This window comes from Fukomys damarensis, unplaced genomic scaffold (genome assembly GCF_012274545.1).
Source record: "Fukomys damarensis isolate Sample0158 unplaced genomic scaffold, DMR_v1.0_HiC HiC_scaffold_19, whole genome shotgun sequence".
NCBI classification, from domain to species: Eukaryota; Metazoa; Chordata; class Mammalia; order Rodentia; family Bathyergidae; genus Fukomys; species Fukomys damarensis.
In genome coordinates, this window is record NW_022900931.1 from 35,391,606 (window position 1) to 35,412,548 (window position 20,943).

A 20,943-nucleotide genomic window follows, 5' to 3' on the forward strand; every position below is an offset into this window, starting at 1 on the left:
ACACACACACACACACACACACACACACACACACACACCACATTCGCATTATCTTTGCCAAGATACTTTTAAAAAATGATGGCATTATAAAGAAAATTAGTCTCTGTCTATGGATTTTTTAAAAAATCTATTTTGTGACCCTACGCAGACTCCTTTTTTGACACCAGATTAACTTTGAGTCATTTGCCTCCTGACTTGCTGGAACACGCATGCCTAGGAAGAAAAGCCCTGGTCGCAGCTGAGATTAGCTCCTTCAGAAAGGAGGAAGGACAGGAGGCCACAGCAAGCCCGAGCACGCTTCGACGCAGCTCTTCAGGTCAGCCCTTGAAGGACAGATTGAGCTCTCGCGCCCAAAGATAAGATCACTGTTGTGAAGGAAATGTCACAACTTTAAGAAACCAGAGCCTTTTTTAACCATTCCTTCATTCCTGTAGACTCGCTGGATGTCACCTGTGTGCAGGATAGCACGATGGACACCCGTAATGCGCAAAATGACCGTGAGCTCTTTCCTGGAGGTAACTCACAGCCTGATAGGATTGATTAGGTAACTGAATAGGTGCAGGACATTTATGGAGGGTGAAGGCTGCTGTTTATTTCCTGGGAAGAAATAATGTCCCAAGGTATGAATTTCCTGGAGAGAGTCCAGAGGACATAACCAAGACTTTATTTTCAGTGAAGAATAAATCATGACTTCTGCTTCTATTGCTTCGTCAGACTAAGCCGAGCCACCTAGTACTCCAATTCTTTTTATGAAACCAACAAAAAATGTAGACACCAGGTTAAACAGAAAAATTTCCTAAAATCACAAAAGAACTAAAAGAGTCACAAGGCTAAGATCTAGGATTTGACAGGAATCCAGAGACGGAAGCCCGCCATTCTAAACTGCTTTTTCTACAATGTATTTGCTGGCCTTCTAGGGAGGGCTGGGCAGCAGCCTCAGAGATGACAGGAAAACATTGGACCCTAGGGTTGGCCAGGATGGGGGCCTTGTGTCCACCCCTCGCGGGGCTGGGATGGAATCCCCAGCCCTGACACCTACCACACGTGGGCCGCAGGCTGTCCTGCGTGGGGGACACTGCACACCCGTCGTCCTGACCCGCCGAGCCCCAGGGCCACCTCTGCTGGTCCCCGACAATGCCTACGCCCAGCCTGGCTCCCAGGCTTCGATCAGCAGAGGCTGCAGGTCACAAAGGCCTCTGTCCGACGCTCTCCTGTGAGTTTCCTTTCCGACTGGCGCTGCCGCCGCCTTTCTTCAAGTCTCTGTTGTTTATTTGCTGTGCTGGGGATGGACGGAACCCAGGACCTCGAGCAAGTTGGGCCGGCCGTCTACCCTGCAGACTCAGCCCCAGCCTCTCCTGAGGCCTCAGTGCCGCTGTCTTAGTCCTTTCGGATCAAGGCCCTACTCGCTCTTCGAAGCTCAGCGACACCACCTTCCTGTCCCTCCGGTCCGAACGTGGACCCTGCGGTGCTGGTTTCCAGCCTTGATTATCCTGTCTCTGCCGTAGCTCTCTAGGCTCCCAGTTCCCCACATTTAATGGAAAACTCCATAGCAACATTCACGTCCGTCATCTCCAACGCTCCGGCCCCACCAAGTGCTTGACTGAGCGAAGTACGAGAGTCGACACTGCTCTTGGTGGCCTGGGTTCCCCTCCTCCATCGCCAAGCAGCTACAGCACACAAGAGACAGCACCTGCTGCCTTTGGCCTCTCTCTTCTTGCTTCCCCCAGTCACTCCCACCCTGTCACCCTTCTGCCACCCAGGGCACTGGAAGCAGAGTCAGGGGGTCCAGCAGGGACTTCGAGAGTCCTCCAATGGGCCTGTGGGCTTCTCGCAAAGAGCTTTCCCTCTCCTTCTGTATTTGAGGCATTTGCGGAAGTTCTCTCTCTGCTAGTTGCTCCTTCCTTTCTCTGATTAGAAGACGCAGTCTGGAACAGACAAAGTGTGTTAGCCAGCTTTCCATTGTCCCTGTAACAATACCCCAGAAAACGTGCATGTGAAGAGGCAGGGCTGTCTTGGCTCGTGGTTCGAAGGATCCAGTCCGTGGTCCAGTGGACCCGCTGCTTTGAGTTCTGTCCGGGCGGCACATCACGGGAGGAGCGCATGGTAGGGCCGGCTGCTCGCCTCATCTGCCAGGAAGAAAAGCCAAAGGGCAAGAGGAAGAGGCTGGAGTCACGGAATCACTTCCCGGGCACCCCCTCGAGGCCCCCACAGCACCTCCGGGTGTGGCCGGGGACCAGGCCTTTAACACCCGGCCCTCGGGGACATTCGCTATCACACGGCAGGTTTGGACAGCCTGCGTGTGGGGTGGCGCAGGGGCCTTTGCTCAGGCCAGGGCGTGTGTGTGGGGTCCCCTGCGCCGCCGCCTTTTCTTCCTCCCCTGTCTCCCACCCCAGCTGTGCGGGAGAAAGGCTCAGCTGGAGAGCGCTGTGGGAAACTTGGTAGGGGACCGGGAGCACCAGGAGGAACCGTACTTGTTCTGCGATCGGGATGCTGGGGTCCGACCAAAGCACAGTCCTGACGAGGCTCCCGCTCCTTCCCCTGCAGGGTCTTCTCACAAGTTTGACTCAGTTTACCCAGCTGAATCCCCTGTGCCGCTTGAGTCTCCTTCAGCACAAGCCTGAAATTCTCTCCTTTCAGTTCAACGCTTGTTCCTTGAGCTTCCAAGAAAGTGGTGGACTGGGCCTTCAAGGACCCTAAGCTTTGTAGTGAAAATAAGGCATTTCCACCCAAAGAAGGGTGGAAGGTGGTAGGTGTTCCCGCACTCAGAGAAGCACCGTGCCCAGGGAGGAGAGAGAGGTGGGAGGGCAGGCCTGGGGGCTGCTTGGAGGAGGCATCGTGTTGGGCTGGAAGGGTGGCAAGTGCTTCGGGAAGCCCGGCTGGTAAGGGACAGGGACAGGGAGAAGGCACTGGGAGCCAGCAGGACCTCGCATAGCTCTGGCGAAAGGTGGGAAGGAGACAGACTTAGGATTCCCAAGGAAGGTTGCTGGAAAGTCCTTGAGCGTCTTTATTCTGAGCTCAGAAGCTTGAACCTTTGCAGGTGTATATTAGGTTTTTTTGGTGTACTGGGTTTGAACTCAGGGCCTTCACACTGAGCTACTTTCCCAGGCTTTTAAAAATCTTTTATTTTGAGACAAGGTCTAACCAAGTTGCTAAATTGCCCTAGGTGAGCTTGAACTTGCCATCTTCCCGCCTCAGCTTCCCAGAGTGCTTGGATTACAGGATTGCACCACCACACCTGGTTTGGTAAAGAATTTTGAGTCATTCTAGCCCCAGTCGGTCTCCAAGTCTACAACCATAGCATCTCCAGAATCCACCCAAATATTCCTGTCCCTGGGGCTCCTCTGGTCTTCGTACAGCTCCCATCTCTGTTGCCTGGACTGAGGCAGTGGCTCCCTAACTAGCTTTCCAACATCCAGAGCCCCCTGCACAGTGGCCACACCAAATGCATTTTCCTCCAGCAGCCAGACGGTCCTTGTCCAAGTGCAAATCCAAACTTGTCGATTTCCTGCTTTGAGTCTTCCAAGAACTTCATGGTAGCCTGGGATAAAGCCAGATCCCTCTTCTTCTAGGCCGCTGACCTCCTGGTCCTCACCTCCACACCAAGCTGTCCCTGGTTTAGCAATCCCTTCCCTAGGAATGCCCCTCCCCCAGCCCACGAGGACCAGTGCCCTGCCCTCCACCAGGGGCCTCTCTGACCCCTACCCCACCCTCTGGCTTCTTCCCTCTGCCATTTTATTTTATTTATTTTTTATTTTTTTGGTACTGGGGATCAAACTCAAGTCCTTGCACTTGTGAGGCAGGCACCAGAACCACTGAGCTAAATCCCCAGCCCTGCCATTTTATTTTTAATTTTGAGGTTTGGGGTTTTTTTTCCACTCTCAGTTTTCTTGTGCCATCTCTGTTTTAACAGATCAGGTATTTAGGGCACAACGAAAAACTTCAAAAGGATGAATAAAAGCTGGGTGTGATGGTGGCCCACACCCGTAATTCCAGCAGCGGAGGCTGAGGCAGGAGGATCTCTGGGAGTTCCAGGCCAGCGTGAGCTACACAGTGAGCTCAAGAGCAGCTTGAACTACGTAGTGAGACTGTGTCTCAAAACAAAGTTTTTTAAAAAGGATGAATAAACACTCCGATGACCCACTGGCTTTTCCTGGCCCTCATTGCCCTACGCCCTCAGGACAGATGATCTGCGCCTGTTTCTCCTGTCAGCCTCCCCTTGCCTTGCCTTTCTTTCCTTAACTCTGCCTGAAGAGGAGACGCAGTCAGAAGAGCCTCAAACCCACCCAACCGTTAACAGCCGTGGCTTTGAGGAAATGGGACAAAATGGGACATTTTATGTTTCCACTTTTTTGGTATTTGCCAAATTCACTCTATTGTGTAATGAGAACTACTATTTACTTATTTCTTTATTTGCTGTACTGAAGATTGAACCCGGGGCCTTGTGTGTGCTGGGCAGGAGCTCACCACGAGCTGCACCACCAGCGACTCCTGCGTTCATTTTTAGTGACAGCTTTAGACAGACCCAGAGAGCTGGGTCTCCATCAGAAAAGCAGGAAAGCGTGAGTAGAAAACTAAGATCTGTGCAAAGGAATTCAGAAAAAGAAACTTACAGAATCTCTCTAGAAGGACATGTGAGAGCTGCGGGGGCTCTAAGTCCACTTTGGGCTGGGGTCCCCTGATGTTACATGCGCAAAATTAAGCAGAAACTAAGGTGGCCGAACAGGAGCCAAGTTGGAGCTTTGGCTGCCAGATACCCCTGGAAACCTCCTTTCGGCCACGTGTGGGGAAGGCGAGATCCACGGCCCTCCACGGGGCTTCTTAGGGACACCTGTCCTCCGCCGGCAGAGCCCGCGAGGTGTGTCTGTCCTGTCCTCCGATAAAGCAGGCAAGGCGAGGTGTGTCTGCCCGCGTCCCGGGGAGCCGGGCTGGGCCCTCCGCCTGCCGGAAGCAGCTCGGCCCAGGCGTTTGGGGTCTGGGCATCTCAAAGCAGCCCGACGCTCTTTCTGTGTTCTTGAGCTCTAGGCTGGCCAGCCCGCTCCCTGCAGTGGAGATATCAGGGGTCGGCACTCGTTACCACCACCGTAGATCCATTTTGCTTCCTTACAATAGCTCTGGGGAAACTGGGCCAGGCCAGTCTCGAGCCCCCTCCTGGCCCTGCGAGCTGCATTCCACGTGGGCTCTTTGGCTGTGCTGAAGGAAGCGGAGGGTGAGGTCGGTGGGACGGCGTCCTGGCCTCCAAGCTGCGGGGTCTGGCAGGAGCTGTGTGCTCCAGTTTCCTCCCTTCTATCCCCTGCCCTGCAGTCTTGTGGGTTTTCCTCTCCTCGGAGCAGATTTCATAAGTGTTAATGAGAATATGGAGCAGAAGCAGGTGCTTTCTTTGTTGTCTAGGGTAGAGTTGCCAGATTAGGCAAAGAAAACTGCAGGACACCCAGTTAGATGAAAATTCCACGTGATAAATAAACTAACTCGCTCCGCCTTGCCTTTTTTCTAGTACTGGGGCTTGAGCCCAGGGCTTCTGTGCTGAGCTACATCCCCAGTCCTTTCTTATTTTTTTATTTTGAGACAGAGTCTCACTAAGTGGCTCAGGCTGGGCTGGAACTTTCAGTCTTCCTGTCTCAGCCTCCCAGAATGCTGGGTTTACAGCATGTACCAAATGAATCACTTTTTAGTATAAGCATGCAATATTTAGGATAAACATTACAATTAGTGTTTTAACACAAATACATCCTACAACACATTTACATTAACGTTATTAGTTGATTGTGTTTGTATCAGGATGTCCACTGAAGTCTTTGCAGATTCTGTACTTTAAAACATCCCTTTTTGGTTTGTAATGCTACCTTCCACCCCTGGACTTCAGGATCGGTGCTCTTCTTCTACATATATATTTTTTATTTATTTATTTTATTTATTTATTTTTTTGTACCAGAGATTGAACTCGGGCCCTTGCGCTTACAAGGCAGGTGGCAAAACCACTGAGCTGAATCCAGCCCAGTTTTTTTGTTTTTTTAATGCTATCCCCCTGGAGGCCCTGTTTCTATAAAGTCAGACTCTGTCATGGAGACTCTGTAATCGGAAGCCATGGTGACTCCTGCAGGAGAACTCAGAGACCACCCGCTGTCTCTGTGGGCTCTGTCTGCCTGGGGAAAGTGGGACTGGGGACCTCCTGCTAGCTCATTCTGGCCCAATAGGCCTGGGCCGGTGTCCACAGACACCCCTGGGTCTCTTGAGAGAACAGAGTTCGGGGTCCCCTGTGAGTGGGTTTGTGATGCCCAGCTCCCCACTGGCCTGTGAGTGCCAGGCCCCCTCAGGGCCATCTTACTTGCTGCCAGGGTGCCCCTGGGCTTAGTAGTGTCTAACATTCACGTTTGGGCTCTGGCCAGAGGACATAAAGTAGCAAAACTCATGACCATGTGTGGGGGCTGCCATCACTAAGTACCACAGATGGAATAACAGAAATATGCTGTCCCGCGGTTCCGTGGGCTGGAAGTCCAAAGCCCGGGCATCGGCAGGGCCATGTTTCTTTGGGAAGCATCAGGGAGAATCTTCCTTCCTGCTCCCTGACGCCTGGAGCATCGCTGGCTGTCTTCAGCCTTCCTTGTCACTCTGGTCCTGTTTTCCTTCAGGGGTCTCACTGTCCTGTGGGCCACATGCTGTCTGATTTTAAAGGGCTTTAACAAAAACAGATTGGCGGCTAACAGACAAGGATCAGGAGAGGCCAGGCAAATACTTAGATCCCCAGGGACCTTTGTAACTGCGACCACAGGCTTTGCGAATGCAGGTGACAGTCTTGGCTGTAGATGGCATGCGGATGGCCTTGCCGTGTGCCTTTGTTGAGCATTGGCAGAGAAAAGGGTGACGCAAGAGGCTCGGCCGGGAGGTGGAGGATGCAGGTGTGGGTGGGCAGGAGGCTGAGAGGCAGGCCTTGCAGCGAAGCAGGCTCCTCCCAGTCCACCACGCCAGAGGCAATGTTTTTGGTAAACAGGCAGGTTTTGTTGTTCCCTTTACCTTGGAGGTCGGGGCAGCCCTGTTCCCTGCAGGGAGCTGGGTGTCTGGGCTCTGGGAAGCCATCCTGAAGGCACATCCTGCCCTCTCTGCCCCGTCTCTACACAGAATCCACACATCCTGCTTCTCACGGCCCCTCAACCAAGAGGATTTCCGAGGGACTTTTTGTAGACTTTAGAGTCGGTGCCCACATTGGCTGAGATGGTGTTTGTCGCGGTTCCTGGCTATGGCTCCTTCTGTTTGGCTTTGTGTGGTTTCGGTGACTGTCCCCACCTCAAAGCTATTAGAGATCTAATTCCTAGCAATATTTTCTTTTGTTCCAAGTCTGCAGCAAGCTACAGTTCTACCCTCAGTTTATCCAAAACTTCAATTTACCTGCTGGCTTAAACCCACCAATATCTGCTTTTCAATTTTTTCATTTTTAAAGTTTTTGGCTACTTCCACCACTGACACAAAGCGTTTGGCTTTAAAAGGGCTATTTTCTACGCCGCTGCTAGTCCTTCTAAAAAAAAGTTTTTATTTAGGGCTGGGGTTGTGGTTCAGTGGTGGCGCCCTTGGTGAGTACACGTAAGGTCCTGGGGCCCATCCCCAGCAGCTCCTGCCCTCACCCCAAGGTTAAGTGAAGCAGAAGTAGAATATATGCAACATCTGTTTTTAAAATTTTTGTTTTCGTTAGTACAGGTTTGCAGTACATTATGATTACATTCATTGCGGGAGTTGGTACCCAGGCCTAACACATTTTAATTCTATTTACACCCACTTCCCTTTCCCTACCATACCCCCCCATCTCTTGAGCTCTTTCCCATTTCCAAAAAAGTCCATCTCCCTGTTTCCTATTATCTTTCTCTCTCATTTTTGCTTTTTGATAGCAGGGATTGAACTTGGGACCTTGCGTTTGCGCTTACAAGTCAGGTGGCAGAACCACTGAGCTAAACCAGTCCCTCCTCCTATCTCACTTTTATTTTGCTCCTTCATTTACTTATACTTTGGGCTTCTCATGTAAGAAAGCCATGCAATATTTAGGCTTGTGTGTCTGATGATTTATTTCACTTAACATTATGTTCTCAAGGTGCCGTATGCACCATTTAAAAAGTTCGGATCCCATCCTAAGAGTTGGTGCTTTGGGGAAGCCACAGGGAACGGCCAGAGCAGGCTGAGTCACAGCTGCGAGGTGGTCAGCGAGGCTAGGTACCTGGGGCCCCCTGTCCTAGGGCCATGACTTCTCAAACAGCAACATCATTTGTCTGAGGACCGCAGCAGACCTGCAGACCTGCAGTCATCCGTGTGCCCACATGACTTTAAAGTTACTATGCTGCGCATGGCCCAGTAGGAACCCGAACTCCGGTTCCTCTTACCACCTGGCTCAATATTTACCGTGCCCTCCCGCCACCTGCACACAGCTGCGGTCTAAGAAAGCCTGGTGGGGACACTTCTGTGGGAGCGGCAGGAACATAGTTAAGACGCACTTCCGGTTGCAGGGGTAGCTGGGGGTAGATCATATGCTCAGCATGCGAAAGGACCCCAGCTCAATCCCAGCACCACACACGACAGAGAGAGAGAGGAAAACAGTTTTTATGTTATTGTCTCATGTATGATTAGACTTGGATTCAGTGCCAATTTATGAGTTTGGTAATTAAAAAAATTAAAATTAATGGAAGACTCAATAAATAAGTGTACATATTTGAAGTCTGAAAGAAAATGAGAGATTAGAGGCTCAGCCAAACTGCTTTATTGTATGTTCTCTTATTTTCTGAGAGTTCTTGGGGCTGCCATGGTAAACCAATGCATTTTAAGAGTCTATTAGTTTAGTTGTGCCATTTTGTTTGTTTTGTTTTTTGTGGTTCTGCAGATTAAACTCAGTCAGTGTCTTCACTAAGCTACATCCTGAGCCCACTTTTGAAAAAACATTTTTAGACAGAGCCTTGCTAAATTGCCCCTGCGGGGCCTGAGCTTGCAGTCCTTCTGCCTCGGTCTCCCAGAGTGCCGGCACCACCATGCCCTCCCTGCTCACTGCATCAAATTTGAAGAAGATTCAGTTCTGGGCTGGGGATTTAGCTCAGTGGTTCCGCGCCTGCCTCGCAAGTGCAAGGGCCTGAGTTCAATCCCCGATACCACACACACACACAAAATTCAGCTCTACGTTTCACGCCAGTGTGTATTACAGCCTGCTTACCCCCTCCACACACTCACGTGGTGGGTCACATCATTTCAGGACGCTGAGACTCAGTTCTCGTGTGTCTCACCGTCTGCTCCCAGTGACCTCTTTGGAACTTGGGTAGACAGACGTTCTTATCCCGGGACTGCACTGCCGGGTCTGTTGGAACATTTGGAGACAAGGATGATCTTTGTTTTTTCCCTTATCAAACTCGGTAAGCCAGGCAGATGCTGTTCCAGCTTGTACCTAGATGTCCCCCCAGGTGGGCTGTCAGCGGTGGTTGGATCTAGAGTGTGTGATGCTGGGATCGGGGGTGTGTGAGTACTAAATCAGTGCGTGGATTGGTTTGGTGCAGCCCTGGGTGTGGATTATGGGAAGGCCCCTGAGTGTGAGTGCTCCCGCTGAAGGGTATGTAACCTGGATAGAGTGAGGGACAGAAAGAGGGCTGCTGCCTTCACTTGCTTTTGCTGCCCCCTCCGCCTTCTGCCTTCCACACCATGAACTGTTTTTTCTTTTTTGTGATGCTACCCTGCCGTGGTGTCAGCTGACTATGAATTGAAACCTCTATAATCTGTGAGCCAAAATAAACCTTTCCTCTTTTAACTTTGATTTTTTTTGTTTTGTTTTGTCTTTTGAAACAGGGTCTCACTATGTAGTTGAGACTTACCTGGAACTCACTATGTAGCCCAGGCTGTTCTGGAACTCAGCGATCCTCCTGCCTCAGCTTCCTGAGTTCTGGGATTATAGGTGTGAGCCACCATGCCTGGCTTTCCTCTTTTAACTTTGATTGTTGGGCATTTTGTGTCAGCGATGAGAAAAGTGACAGACATATTTCTATACATAATCCTAGCACTCAGGAGGCTGAGGCTGGAGGATTGCCATGAATTTAAGGCCATCCTGGGATACACAGTGAGTTCAAGACGTCTGCACTACATAGTAGGACCCTGTCTTAAAACAAAGCAAAACAACAAGCAAACAAAAAAGAAAACCAGGTAAATAAAAATTTCAGAGGAAAAATTTATAATTTAGTTTAGCAAATTTAATTGTTTTTTTTTTTTTTTTTGTCCTGGTACTATACTGGGAAATGAACATAGGTGTATTCTACAGCTGAGCAACACTCTCAACTGTTTTGGTTTTTATTTTGCTATAGGGTCTTACTAAGTTGCCCAGGCAGGACTCAAACTTTTGACCCTCCTGCCTTAACCGCCTTGAATGTTGAGATTACACTGTGCCTTGCTAGTTGGTCATATTTATTGATCCTAGAATCAGCAACATTTCATTCTATAAAACAGAGTATGTGTTCTGATGAACTGAGCAGAAGTGAGTAGCTTTATAGGGAAGAAAAGAAGCTGAAGAAAGCAGAAACAGACGCAGATCACTCATTTCAAAGTAATTTTCCTTGTAAATCGAGGACATGAAGACAACAGAAAAATGGCTGACTGTTTAACATCAGGTCACTTTAGGTTTCCTTTGGTGCTGGGATCCAGCAGAGGAAACTGTGGGGTTGGCAGCTCAGTAGAAGTCCTCACAGATGCACAAGGTGGGGGCCTCCATGCCCAGCACCAACAGAGATGGAAAAAAGTACATCAAGTACAGCAGTAAATCAAACAGGAAGTGGCCTGTTTGGGAAATTTGGCTATTATTAGTATTATTTGTAGTATCTTAGGAGATCAGATGAACAGCCTGGTTTCATCCTGGTGCTGTGACTATGGCAGGAGTGACTCCGTTCTGGTTTTTAGCTTGCACTGTTGGGCCCTAGTGCAGAAACTAAGTCCTAGACAATGGCTTCCCATGATTTTTATCTAACAAAATTAATTAAGGAACACAGGAAAGAAAATATACAGTATATTACTGGACTCATTAAAACATTTCTGTTGCTAAAAATAATATAAAATAGGGTCAGGGATTTAGCTCAGTGGTTCCACCTCCTGCTTCGCAAGTGCAAGGTCCCGAGTTCGATCTCCGATATGAATGTATTTATATATATAAAATGCGCTGTTAATTTGAAGTATAAATATGTTGGAAGAATGAAGGAAGGAAAATAGATATCTGTTGTGTCAGAAAGGAAAAACTTTTCTTCTTTTCTTCTTCAGAACCTCTTAGGTTCTGTGGTCTGAGCCCTGCAAATTAAACTGACAAAAGACAGATTAGCGAGAGAAAAAAACAGATTTACTCCGAGAAATCTGGCTCAAACCAGTTAGCAGGTGGTTCTGTAGCTCAGTGGTAGAGCACTTGCCCAGCAGGCAGGAGGGAGAGTCTGACCCCCAGAATTACTGTGTACTGCAAACATGCACTGATAAATAAAAATAGCATAAAAATACAAAAAAGAGACAGAAAGAGATTTCTTCTGATTGGTGATTTCCGGGGGCTGGCTTGTGGCTCTAGACTTTACCTTGCGGAACTGAGCAAGCACAATTCTCGGGTTCAAAACATGGACGTAGTTCCTGGTGCTCTGCCTGGGAGAAGTCCCGAGTTCAATCCCCAGCACCCAAAATAAAACCAGACCAAGATAATCCCAGACAAACCAACAAACCAACGTGAGGGAGCACGGAACCCCTGAGGAGGGGAAGGGGAAAACTGTCCCTTGTCAAGCTGAATACAGACCTGGGGGAGCGACCGGGCGGAGCAGGGAGGGCTGTCAGGTCCCTGGCCCTTCCTTCTTCCTTCACCACCCGACCTCGCCCAGACCCCCAGAGCAACGTTCGCGGGCTGACGGACCCAGGGCCGCGGAAAACATCCAGACCGACCCTGACGCCAGGCCCTTTCTGTTGCTTCCCAGGGGTTACGTCAAGGATTCCCAGCCCTGATTGTAGGACACCCCTGGGTGCCTCTCATGATTCCAAGGGCTATTGTGAAATTCTGAAACGAAAGCCGTCTTAATTTCCTGCGCTGTTAAATAAACACACACCTTGGACTTTGGGAAAAAAAACAAAACCCACATACTTTCAGAGGAGGAAGATTGTGAAATCAAGCAGACAGAACCCGTCAGACCGACTCCAACAGGTTGGCCTTCTAAATCCCACGTCAGGTTTGGGTAATGCCTTGCAGCTCAGAGAGCCCCCTGGCTGCAGTTCCAACAGGTTGGCCTTCTAAATCCCACGTCAGGTTTGGGTAATGCCTTGCAGCTCAGAGAGCCCCTTCTGGCTGCAGGGTCATCCCAGGGTGTGTAAATTAGTGCAAAAGACACCTGCTCTGGCCTCTGCAATGCGTTGGAGGCGGGAAGACGGCCTTCCTTTGGGGCGGAGCTCAGCAGCCGGTGGAGGAGGGGCTGGGAGGAGGGAGGCTCAACTCCATTGCAGAGAGGGTGGAGGGGAAACAGCCCCAGGCCAGGTGGGAGGAAGCTCAAGGCAGCAGCCCTCACACTTTCCCCAGCCACACTCCAAAGAGATCCAGAGGCTCTAGCTTCTTGGTGTCACAGAGGGACAGGGAAGTCACCAGACCTCACGGGATCCATGCCCGTCAAGGACTCCGTGGCTGCCACGGCTCTTGCCTTGGAGGTTGCTTTTCCAGCTGTGTCTCCTTTCCTCAGTAGTCCTGGTCCTGGGGACACCGGGGCCGAGGACTCCTCTGGAGCCCAAGGAAACAGCAGGTGGGACTTGAACTGCAGCCTGGGGACAGACAACACCTGCAAGCTTGCCCGATGCCCAGGGAGCCAGGACAGCCCAGGTGGCAACACCCAGCTGGGGACCCAGGGCTTGGGCTCAAGGCCTTGGGCTCTGCCTCCTGCAAAACCAATTTATTTATTTTTCTCCTTTCCCTTTTTTTCTTGTGGTACTGAGGATGGAACCCAGCACTGAGCTACACCCCCACACCCTTTTTATTTTTTACTTTGAGACAGGGTCTCACTTAATTGCTAAATAGCTTAGGCTGGGCTTGAACCTGAGATCCTCCTGCTTCAGCCTCCCCTAGTGCTGTGATTACAGCAGTGCAGTAGTCACCCACCTGGCCCAAATCAGCTTTTCTTAACAGCTGCTCTGAGTCTTCCTTTCCAGGGGCAAAGGGCATTCCACACTCCTCGAACTCAGCTTCAATGACTTCTGCCTTTTTCGCAGACCGGGGCCTGGGCCCCAAACCCTCAAGCAGGCAGGCTTTGCCTGAGGGAAGGGAGTACACTTTTTCCAGCCTCTTTCCCTGCGAGGCAGTAGAATCAAAGTTCCTACTGCGGGCAAGGCACGTAAGCGTGTGTGTCAGTTCGTGCAGTTCCCGAACAGCACCTGACACTCGTGAGAACCGCTGTGAGCTGCTCGGTGCTCGGGCGCCTCAGCTGCGACTCTGCAGGAAGGGCCTGGCCCTTGGTTTCCTATTTGGCAGAAGAGAAAACGTAAGGTCCAGTAAGGGGTGAGCTGCTGAGCAGCAAGGCCCAGGCTGAAGCCCAGCCTATTCCGGAAATCAGAAAATCGGGAAGAAGTTGTTTTCCCTTTTTTAAAAAAATTAGTTGTTTATTAGGCTGTGCTGGGGATCAAACCTAGGACCTCGTGCATGTTGGGCAAATGCTCTTTCAGTGAGTGTCAGCCCCAGTCCTATTAGAGAAAGTAAATGCAAGATACAAACAGAGAAAAATATCTCTGGGGAAAAGGAGATACAGCGTGGTTCGGGGAGGCCTTCTGTGGACCTGAGCCGCGTTCTCCCCTTTTCCCTGTCGCCCTGGCTTCACCCTGCTCGGCACCAGCTGGTCCGGTTTCCCCCGCCTGCGGGCGGAGCTGGGCTCTCACTGTGTTCTTGACGCCCGGCCGACAGGGACAGGATGGCCGGAGAGGAGCCACGGGATGGAGCAAGTGACCCATGGCAGAGGGGCTGCTCCAAAGCGAGTGCAAGGATAACAGGTGAGTTAGGGTTGGACACTTGAACGTGCACGTCATGCCTGGCTCTCCCAGACAGTACTACGGTGGTGGGTGAGGCTGGCGGGAGGAGGGGCTGGGGGTGGAGGCCAGGCCCCGAGCGAGCCGCGCAAGCTGCACCACCAAGCTGACCGCAACTTCAGTGGCACTCAGTGAGGTTTTCTAAGACAACGTGGCAAGTTAATGCTTCTGACAGACATATCAGCTGCTGATAACCAAACACAAAGCATATATAAGCTCCTAAAACATCCAGATCATTTATTTATGCTTGGGGGGTCACAGTTAAAGCTGTACAAATACCTCAAGCTTCACTTCATCAATCTAGGAAGGGTTATGTCTTTCACTCTGGAAAGGTAAAATTTACAGAGTCCATGATGGAAAAATGTAGTTCAAAGCCGCATTTATTTCTCCTTTTAATTGACCACCGCTGACTGTAGGTTTTTCAATTTATGTCAGTATTTTTACCACACCTAATTAGGTCTGAATAAAGTGCATCGTCCCTCGGGGTATAATATGCATTATAGGAAACCGCTGTCATTCTGCGCTCAGTCACGAAAGGGAACTTCTGGAATCTGTATTCTGCTTCATTTTCCGCAGTTAGAAAGAGCAGATATCTATTTGCATTTGTGGAATAGGGTACATTTCATTAGAACTCACATTTAAAAACGCAGGCGGTTGTCACTGTTCATATGTATTTGTTTTTTTTTGGTACCGGGGATCGAACTCGGGTCCTTTCACTTGTGAAGCAGATGCCAAAACCACTGAGCTAAATCCCCGGCCCACAGATGTATCTCTGAACACTGCAGAATGTCCCTTTTTTGGTGTTGGGGACTGAAATCGAGGCCTCATGTGCCAGTCACACTCTGAGCTGAAGCCCCTGGACAATGCTGTAAATGTAATATTTTCATCCTCGCTCATTTATTAACTCCTCTTACCTGGCTTGGTCAGAAAGGAAATAAAACTTCTGGAAATTAATTTTTTGAGAATCCTGTGCAACATATTCTTCATATATAGTTTCAAGAGTCAAAAGTGATCTCTGGATTTCTGCTTTCCTCCCGAAGTCCTGGATTCTCAAATGGACGTGGTTCTGCCATACCGCGCACGCTGCTCTCGCATGACTCAGGAAAACACAGGTGGGCAAGCATCTCCACATCCTTGCATCGCTGGTTATTAGAAAACATCAACAATACTATGTGAACATTTTCTGACACCATAATCAGTGTAAAATGATGTCACTTCCGTCTTCCCAGTTGCTCAGGCCAAAGTTTTGAAATTTTCTACAGGAAGTGGTATTTTGGGGGAGGGTGCTGGGGATGATACCCTGACCATTGCACTTGCTAAGTAAGTGCTCCACTGCTGAGCTGCATTTCCAGTCCTTTTTATGTTTATTTCTGAGACAGGCTCTGGCTCAGTTGCCCAGACTAGGCTCAGACTTGCAGTTCTCCTGCCTCAGCCTCCTGTGTATCGGGGATAATAAGGGTGCCCCACCCATGCCGGCAGGTGGTACTGGAGTGCTCCCGGGCTCACTGCTTCTCTTGGATGGTGCCTCGTCTCTTCCCCACTCCTACCTTATCCTCAGAGTATTTTCCTTGGCTCAGCCAGATTTTCCTTTCTGAACTGAGCTCATCTCTGTCCTGCTCAGGGCCGCACCTCAGTCTGGGGAAGAGCCAGGTGTGAGGAAGCCCGCACCCCACCCCAGCCCTCCCTTCCCACACACCGTGGGCCGCTCCTTCTGGCCGTGTTGCTCCTTGTCCTCAGATCGGGCATCTTTGCCCGTGCACCCTGTCTTGGCCTCTGCAGCTTGGGGGGCTCCTCCTGAAGTCTTTCTAGAACCTGCTGAGGGAGCCTCGTCCTTAATGCTCCTATTTAAGGCAACCGAGGGCGTTGGCTCCCTCCCTGCAGTGGGGCCAGGTCTCTTATCCTGCTGACCTTTTTCTTCCGCCACCTTCTAGGCCCTGGCCCCATGCCTGGAGGCAAGCACCTCACCATACTTACCGTAGCCATTGCGTCGCTCTCGCTGTGATGTGTGTCCCTGGAGGGAAAGGGTCTTGGTGCTGCTCAGCAGGGTGTCCCAAAACCCTGGACGAACACACGCAGCACAGTCAGCCCCTGTGCCACCTCACCACCCACCCAGGGGTACGGACAGCCGATCTGGTGGAACCAAGAGACAGGAGGCTGTGAGGGAACAGCGGGGCAGAGGGCGCCGTGGGACGGCCAAAGGGGTGGCCATACCTGAGCTTTGGAGGTCAGGGAGGCCTTCTCGATGGATCTACCCTGAAAATGGGACTGAACTGGATGGGTCGCTCCAGCAGAGGGCACAGTGGCCTGGCACCTCCAGGGGAAGTGGGTTGTGGAGAATCAGAAGCCTGTGAGAAGCTCAGAAAGGCTCCCAAGCCAGGCAGGGAAATGAGAGCAGGTAACTTGGCCGTGTCCCCCACAGCAGGGCTGCCAGGTGGGATCCCCGCAGTGGCCCGGATATTCTGGAGCTGAGCCCCACTGCAGGGGAGTGCTGGGGAGCACTCCAGACAAGTGCGAGCGAGGAGGACCCAAGCTTTTCCTTTTACTAAAATATTTATGGTTTTCATTTAATGAGCCATCTGTGTCAGTGGCTCTCAGTCAGGCCATATGGTTCCAGGTCCTAACAGACTAACTTGATCCCAAAGCGAAGTTTTCCTTCAACATCACAATTTTGGTTCATTAATTCCACTTCATGTGATCCTACGTCCTTTGGGGTCTACGGTCAACATCACAATTTTGGTTCATTAATTCCACTTCATGTGATCCTACGTCCTTTGCCGGGTCTACGGTCAGGAAAGCAAATGGTGAGTCTTCTCTCCTCCCCAGGGTAACGGAGGGGTCAGTGAACAGAGTAAAGACTGAGGGCTGGCGACCCATGCATGATGGTAACATTTTTGTAAATGTCAGTGACACACCTGGTCGTTTTTGTTGCATAATCACTTTTGAGATGCACTTTGTCACTCCGAATTAAAACACCACGTGTAAATATGCACCAGTACTGGGAAAGAACAATTTCTTCTGGAGCAAGCCAGGTAAGGGAAGGTCAGAGAGCAGCTTAGGAGTACGGTGTCATCATGCTGCTTGATGAGCTCACACTATTGGGAAAAACAAACAAGAAAAACCAAAGCACGGTTATTTGTCAGTGCTTTGTTTAGCATCCATCTTCCCACCCTGGTGTGTTCCAGAGGCCACGCTTCCTATGGTCTGGAGATCACTAGGGGCCTTCCCGGGAGTCATTAGAAAGTGTACCCTATGCAGAATGAGCCCTGAGCTGTGACATGTGTGAAGTGTTTGAAGTGTAACTGGAGAAGGAGGGCTCGGTTACAGCAGTGAAGATGTGGTCACAAAGGAGAAAGAGTCAGGTCAGCATCGGCCAGGTGGGAACGGTGTCCCATCCGGCCAACAAAGTCTCCCAGCTGGCTCCCGGGCGGCAGGCAGCGGCGGGCAGGCGGTGGTGGGGGGGTGTTGCTGCCTGCTCAGGCTGTCTGCTGCTGGTAAGAGCATCCTCTGAGGGTGTCAGGTTTCTTTTGTTCTGTCTTCAAGTAAGTAAGGAAACTTTCTCCTCTTGGTTTGCATTTCCAAGTGAGTTTTCCCACTGGGAAGAGACTGTGAAGACTGGTTAGGACAAGTCCTATCACGAGGCTTGTCTTCCAGTGCCCGCCCTTGGTTTCAGTGAGTTTGCAGGGAGGAAACCTTTGCTGTGTATGGAATGGACACAGGCTTGAGATGAGCGAAACTAGGTTTCCTTCCCAGCTTCCCGGTCTGTCGTGCATGACCTTGACATTGTACCTTAACCTCTGAGCTGCGGCTCTCTCCATGGAAAGTCAGATGAGGTGACGTTTGCAGAGCTGGGGGAAAATGTTGGCAAAGCACTTGCAGCAATGTAGCTTGGTAGAATCTTGAGCGGTGGTGCCCTTTTGAACAGCACAGCTGCGAGTCCTGGGGGGCTGAGTGAGCCATTCAGACCTGCTGGGGGACTTCTGATCTTGGAGTCCCTGAAAGTCAGTCTGCTGGCTGCCTGCTGAGTTTTATTTGGGGTTGGAAACATCAGATAAAGCTCTGAAGGCAGAAGCCTCAGGATCCTAGCCTTATTAAAATCAAGTCACTTCATGATCCAGAAGGACATCCGCTCCCTGAGCCTCAAGAGTTGGGCCAGATTAAACATCAGCGATTCCTCAGATTCCCTCATTCCACAACAGACTTGAGATGGACAGTTGAACCAGATGATTTTTAAACTTTTTATGAACCTAGCACCTTTGTACTAATCTATATCCACAGCATGTTCATTTTTAACTTTTGAGATGGAGTCTCGCTAAGTCACTAAATTGCCCAGGCTGGGCTTGAACTTTTTGATCCTCCTGCGCCTCAGCCTCCTAGACTGTACCACCCCACTCAGGACCTTCCCAGATTCTTCATGCTGCTCCTGCCCTAATTCTGGAACACACCAGGGTGGGAGGATGGCTGCTAAACAATTCCCTGCTCACGGCCGAGGGCTGGATGTGTCTGAGTCAGCCCTGACATGTACGTCATGGCTTTGTCAACCAGGATTCCAGGGTGAGAGAAAGAACATCACAAGCCACAGAAAAACAAGAGACGTGAGTAACGGCGGAGGGCGCGGCATCAAGTGGAAGACACTGCGTGGACGATCGCCTGCCCCACAGTCTCCTGGAACTGTGTTTAGCTCACATGTGCTGACTGTAGCCTCCTGCACATGGTGTCAGCCTCTGGGGGTGGCTGCAGTGAGTGCTCTGGGTAAGGAGGTAAAAAGAAGAAGAAAGAAAAGAAAAGGAGAAAAGCTTTACCCTTAAAGGAAAACATCCTGTGGCATTTAGTGGAATTTTTATAACTGTCAGAAATATAAATAGTAAGGACCCTAAGGAAAGGACTGGATTTAGTTTGCCTTATTCATAGATAACTTAGGGCTCAGAATGCTGTGACCCGGACTTCTTTGTCAAAAAAGCATGAGCAGCCAGGACCCTTCCAAATAAAAAGGTGACCAAGATGCTCCTGGAGTCACTGAGGTATGCTGGGCGTGAAAGGGGCGTGATGAGCTGGTATCCTTTTATAGAGAGAAGGGGGTGAAAAATAGGGGGCATTTCCTCTCCCCGAGTCAGTCACCCCTGAGACCATGAGTGTCAGAAGTGCCCTGCTTGTGTTGAGGCCCGGCTCCTCCTGCGTGAAAACAGACAGTGACCTAAGCCCTGTTGTTTTTAGCTTCCACACCTGTAATGTAAGGACAACCACTAACCTTTCTCCTGGGCTCATTTGGAAGATTAAATCGGCAAGTAGAGTGGTCGGAGGGGCCCGGCAGACAGTACCCCAGGAAGGCCAGCCTTCGTCAGAGAGACAGCAGATGACAGAACAGCCATTGCTAGGATGGAGATATGAGTCCTTGAAGCGCAGTTTTGAACAAGCTGGGGCATTATAAGTGAAAAGAGATAAGAGCTTTTGTCTTTAAATCAAGAAGAAAAAGTTGGGGCTGGTGGTTGGGGGTGTGGCTCAGTGGTTCAGCGTCTAGGCCCAGCCTGCATGGATGTTGGGGTGCTATCTCCAACACCACAAAGAAAAGAAAAAGTTGAATCATCTAGAGAGAATAACACGTTGTACATTTTTATCTGTCTTCCCTCTGTTTTAGATACTTCCCTCAACGTGCAAGTATGATGTAAAATTTTCCCCAGGAAAGGGAGCACAAGCCCATTCATTTATGGAATAATTTCTCTCTTTCTTTTGAAGTACAGCTGTGCGTCCCATATACCATCTCCGCTCTGTCTGGAGCCTTCTCTAGTCAGGCTCTGGCCCCTGGAGGTGACTATTACCAAGATTCCCAGGGATCTTCATGTGGACTACATCTGTGGTGTAGTTTTTTTGTTTGTTTGTTTGTTTTTGTTTTGTTTTGTTTTGTTGGTTTTTTGAGACAGGGTCTCATTATATAGTTGGGGCTGACCTGGAACTCACTATGTAGCCCAGGCTGGTCTCAAACTCACAGAGATCCTCCTGCCTCAGCTTCCCAAGTGCTGGGATTACAGGCATCCGCCACCATGCCTGGCTTGTGTGCTGTAGTTTGGATCTTAAATATCTCTCCAAGCCTCATGTGTTAAAGGCTTGGTTGCCAGCCTGTGGCACTACAGGGAGGTGGTAGGACCTTTAGGAGGTGTGGCCTACTGGGAGGAAGTTGGGTCACTGGGACATGCCCTTAAATGGGGTATTGGACCCTGGCCCCTTCCTGTCTCGAGACACTCTGCTTCCCACTTCTCTCTTCTTCCTCCGCTTGCTCCCCACCATTTTTCTCTGCTTCTGTCGCAGGCCCAAAGGCAATGGGGCCAAGCAAACATGGACTTAAAACTTTGAAACAATAAGCCAAAATAAAACTTTCCTCTTTTTTTTTTTTTGGTACCGGGGATTGAACTCAGGTCTTTGCGCTTTCAAGGCAGGTCACCGAACCGCTGAGCTAAATCCCCAGTCCAAAACTTTCCTCTTTATAAGATGATTATCTCAACCATGCTGTCCCAGAGACAGAATGTAGGCTCTTGCAATCTGAGACTCTGTTCTAAAAAAAAAAAGAAAGAAAGAGACTCTGTTCTCAGTCTTCCTCTTTTTTTTTTTTTTTTTTTTTTTTTTTTTTTTTTTTTCTTTTTTGTACCAGGGATCGAACTTGGGCCCTTGCATTTGCAAGGCAGGCACTGGAACCACTGAGCTAAGTCCCCAGCTCAGTCTTCCTCTTTCTTGACCTCTCTGTAACTCTCAGCATAATAGCTCACCCCTAATTCCTTTCACGTTGTCTTTATTTGGCTGCAGAGATGCTGTGTGCCCCATGCATTTCAAGCCTGACATGACCAATATGGAACCCTTGCTCTTTCCCCCAAAACTCACTTTTTACACTACTTCTCACTGCAGAAGGGATATCTCCATCTTTTATTGCTGCTGTGG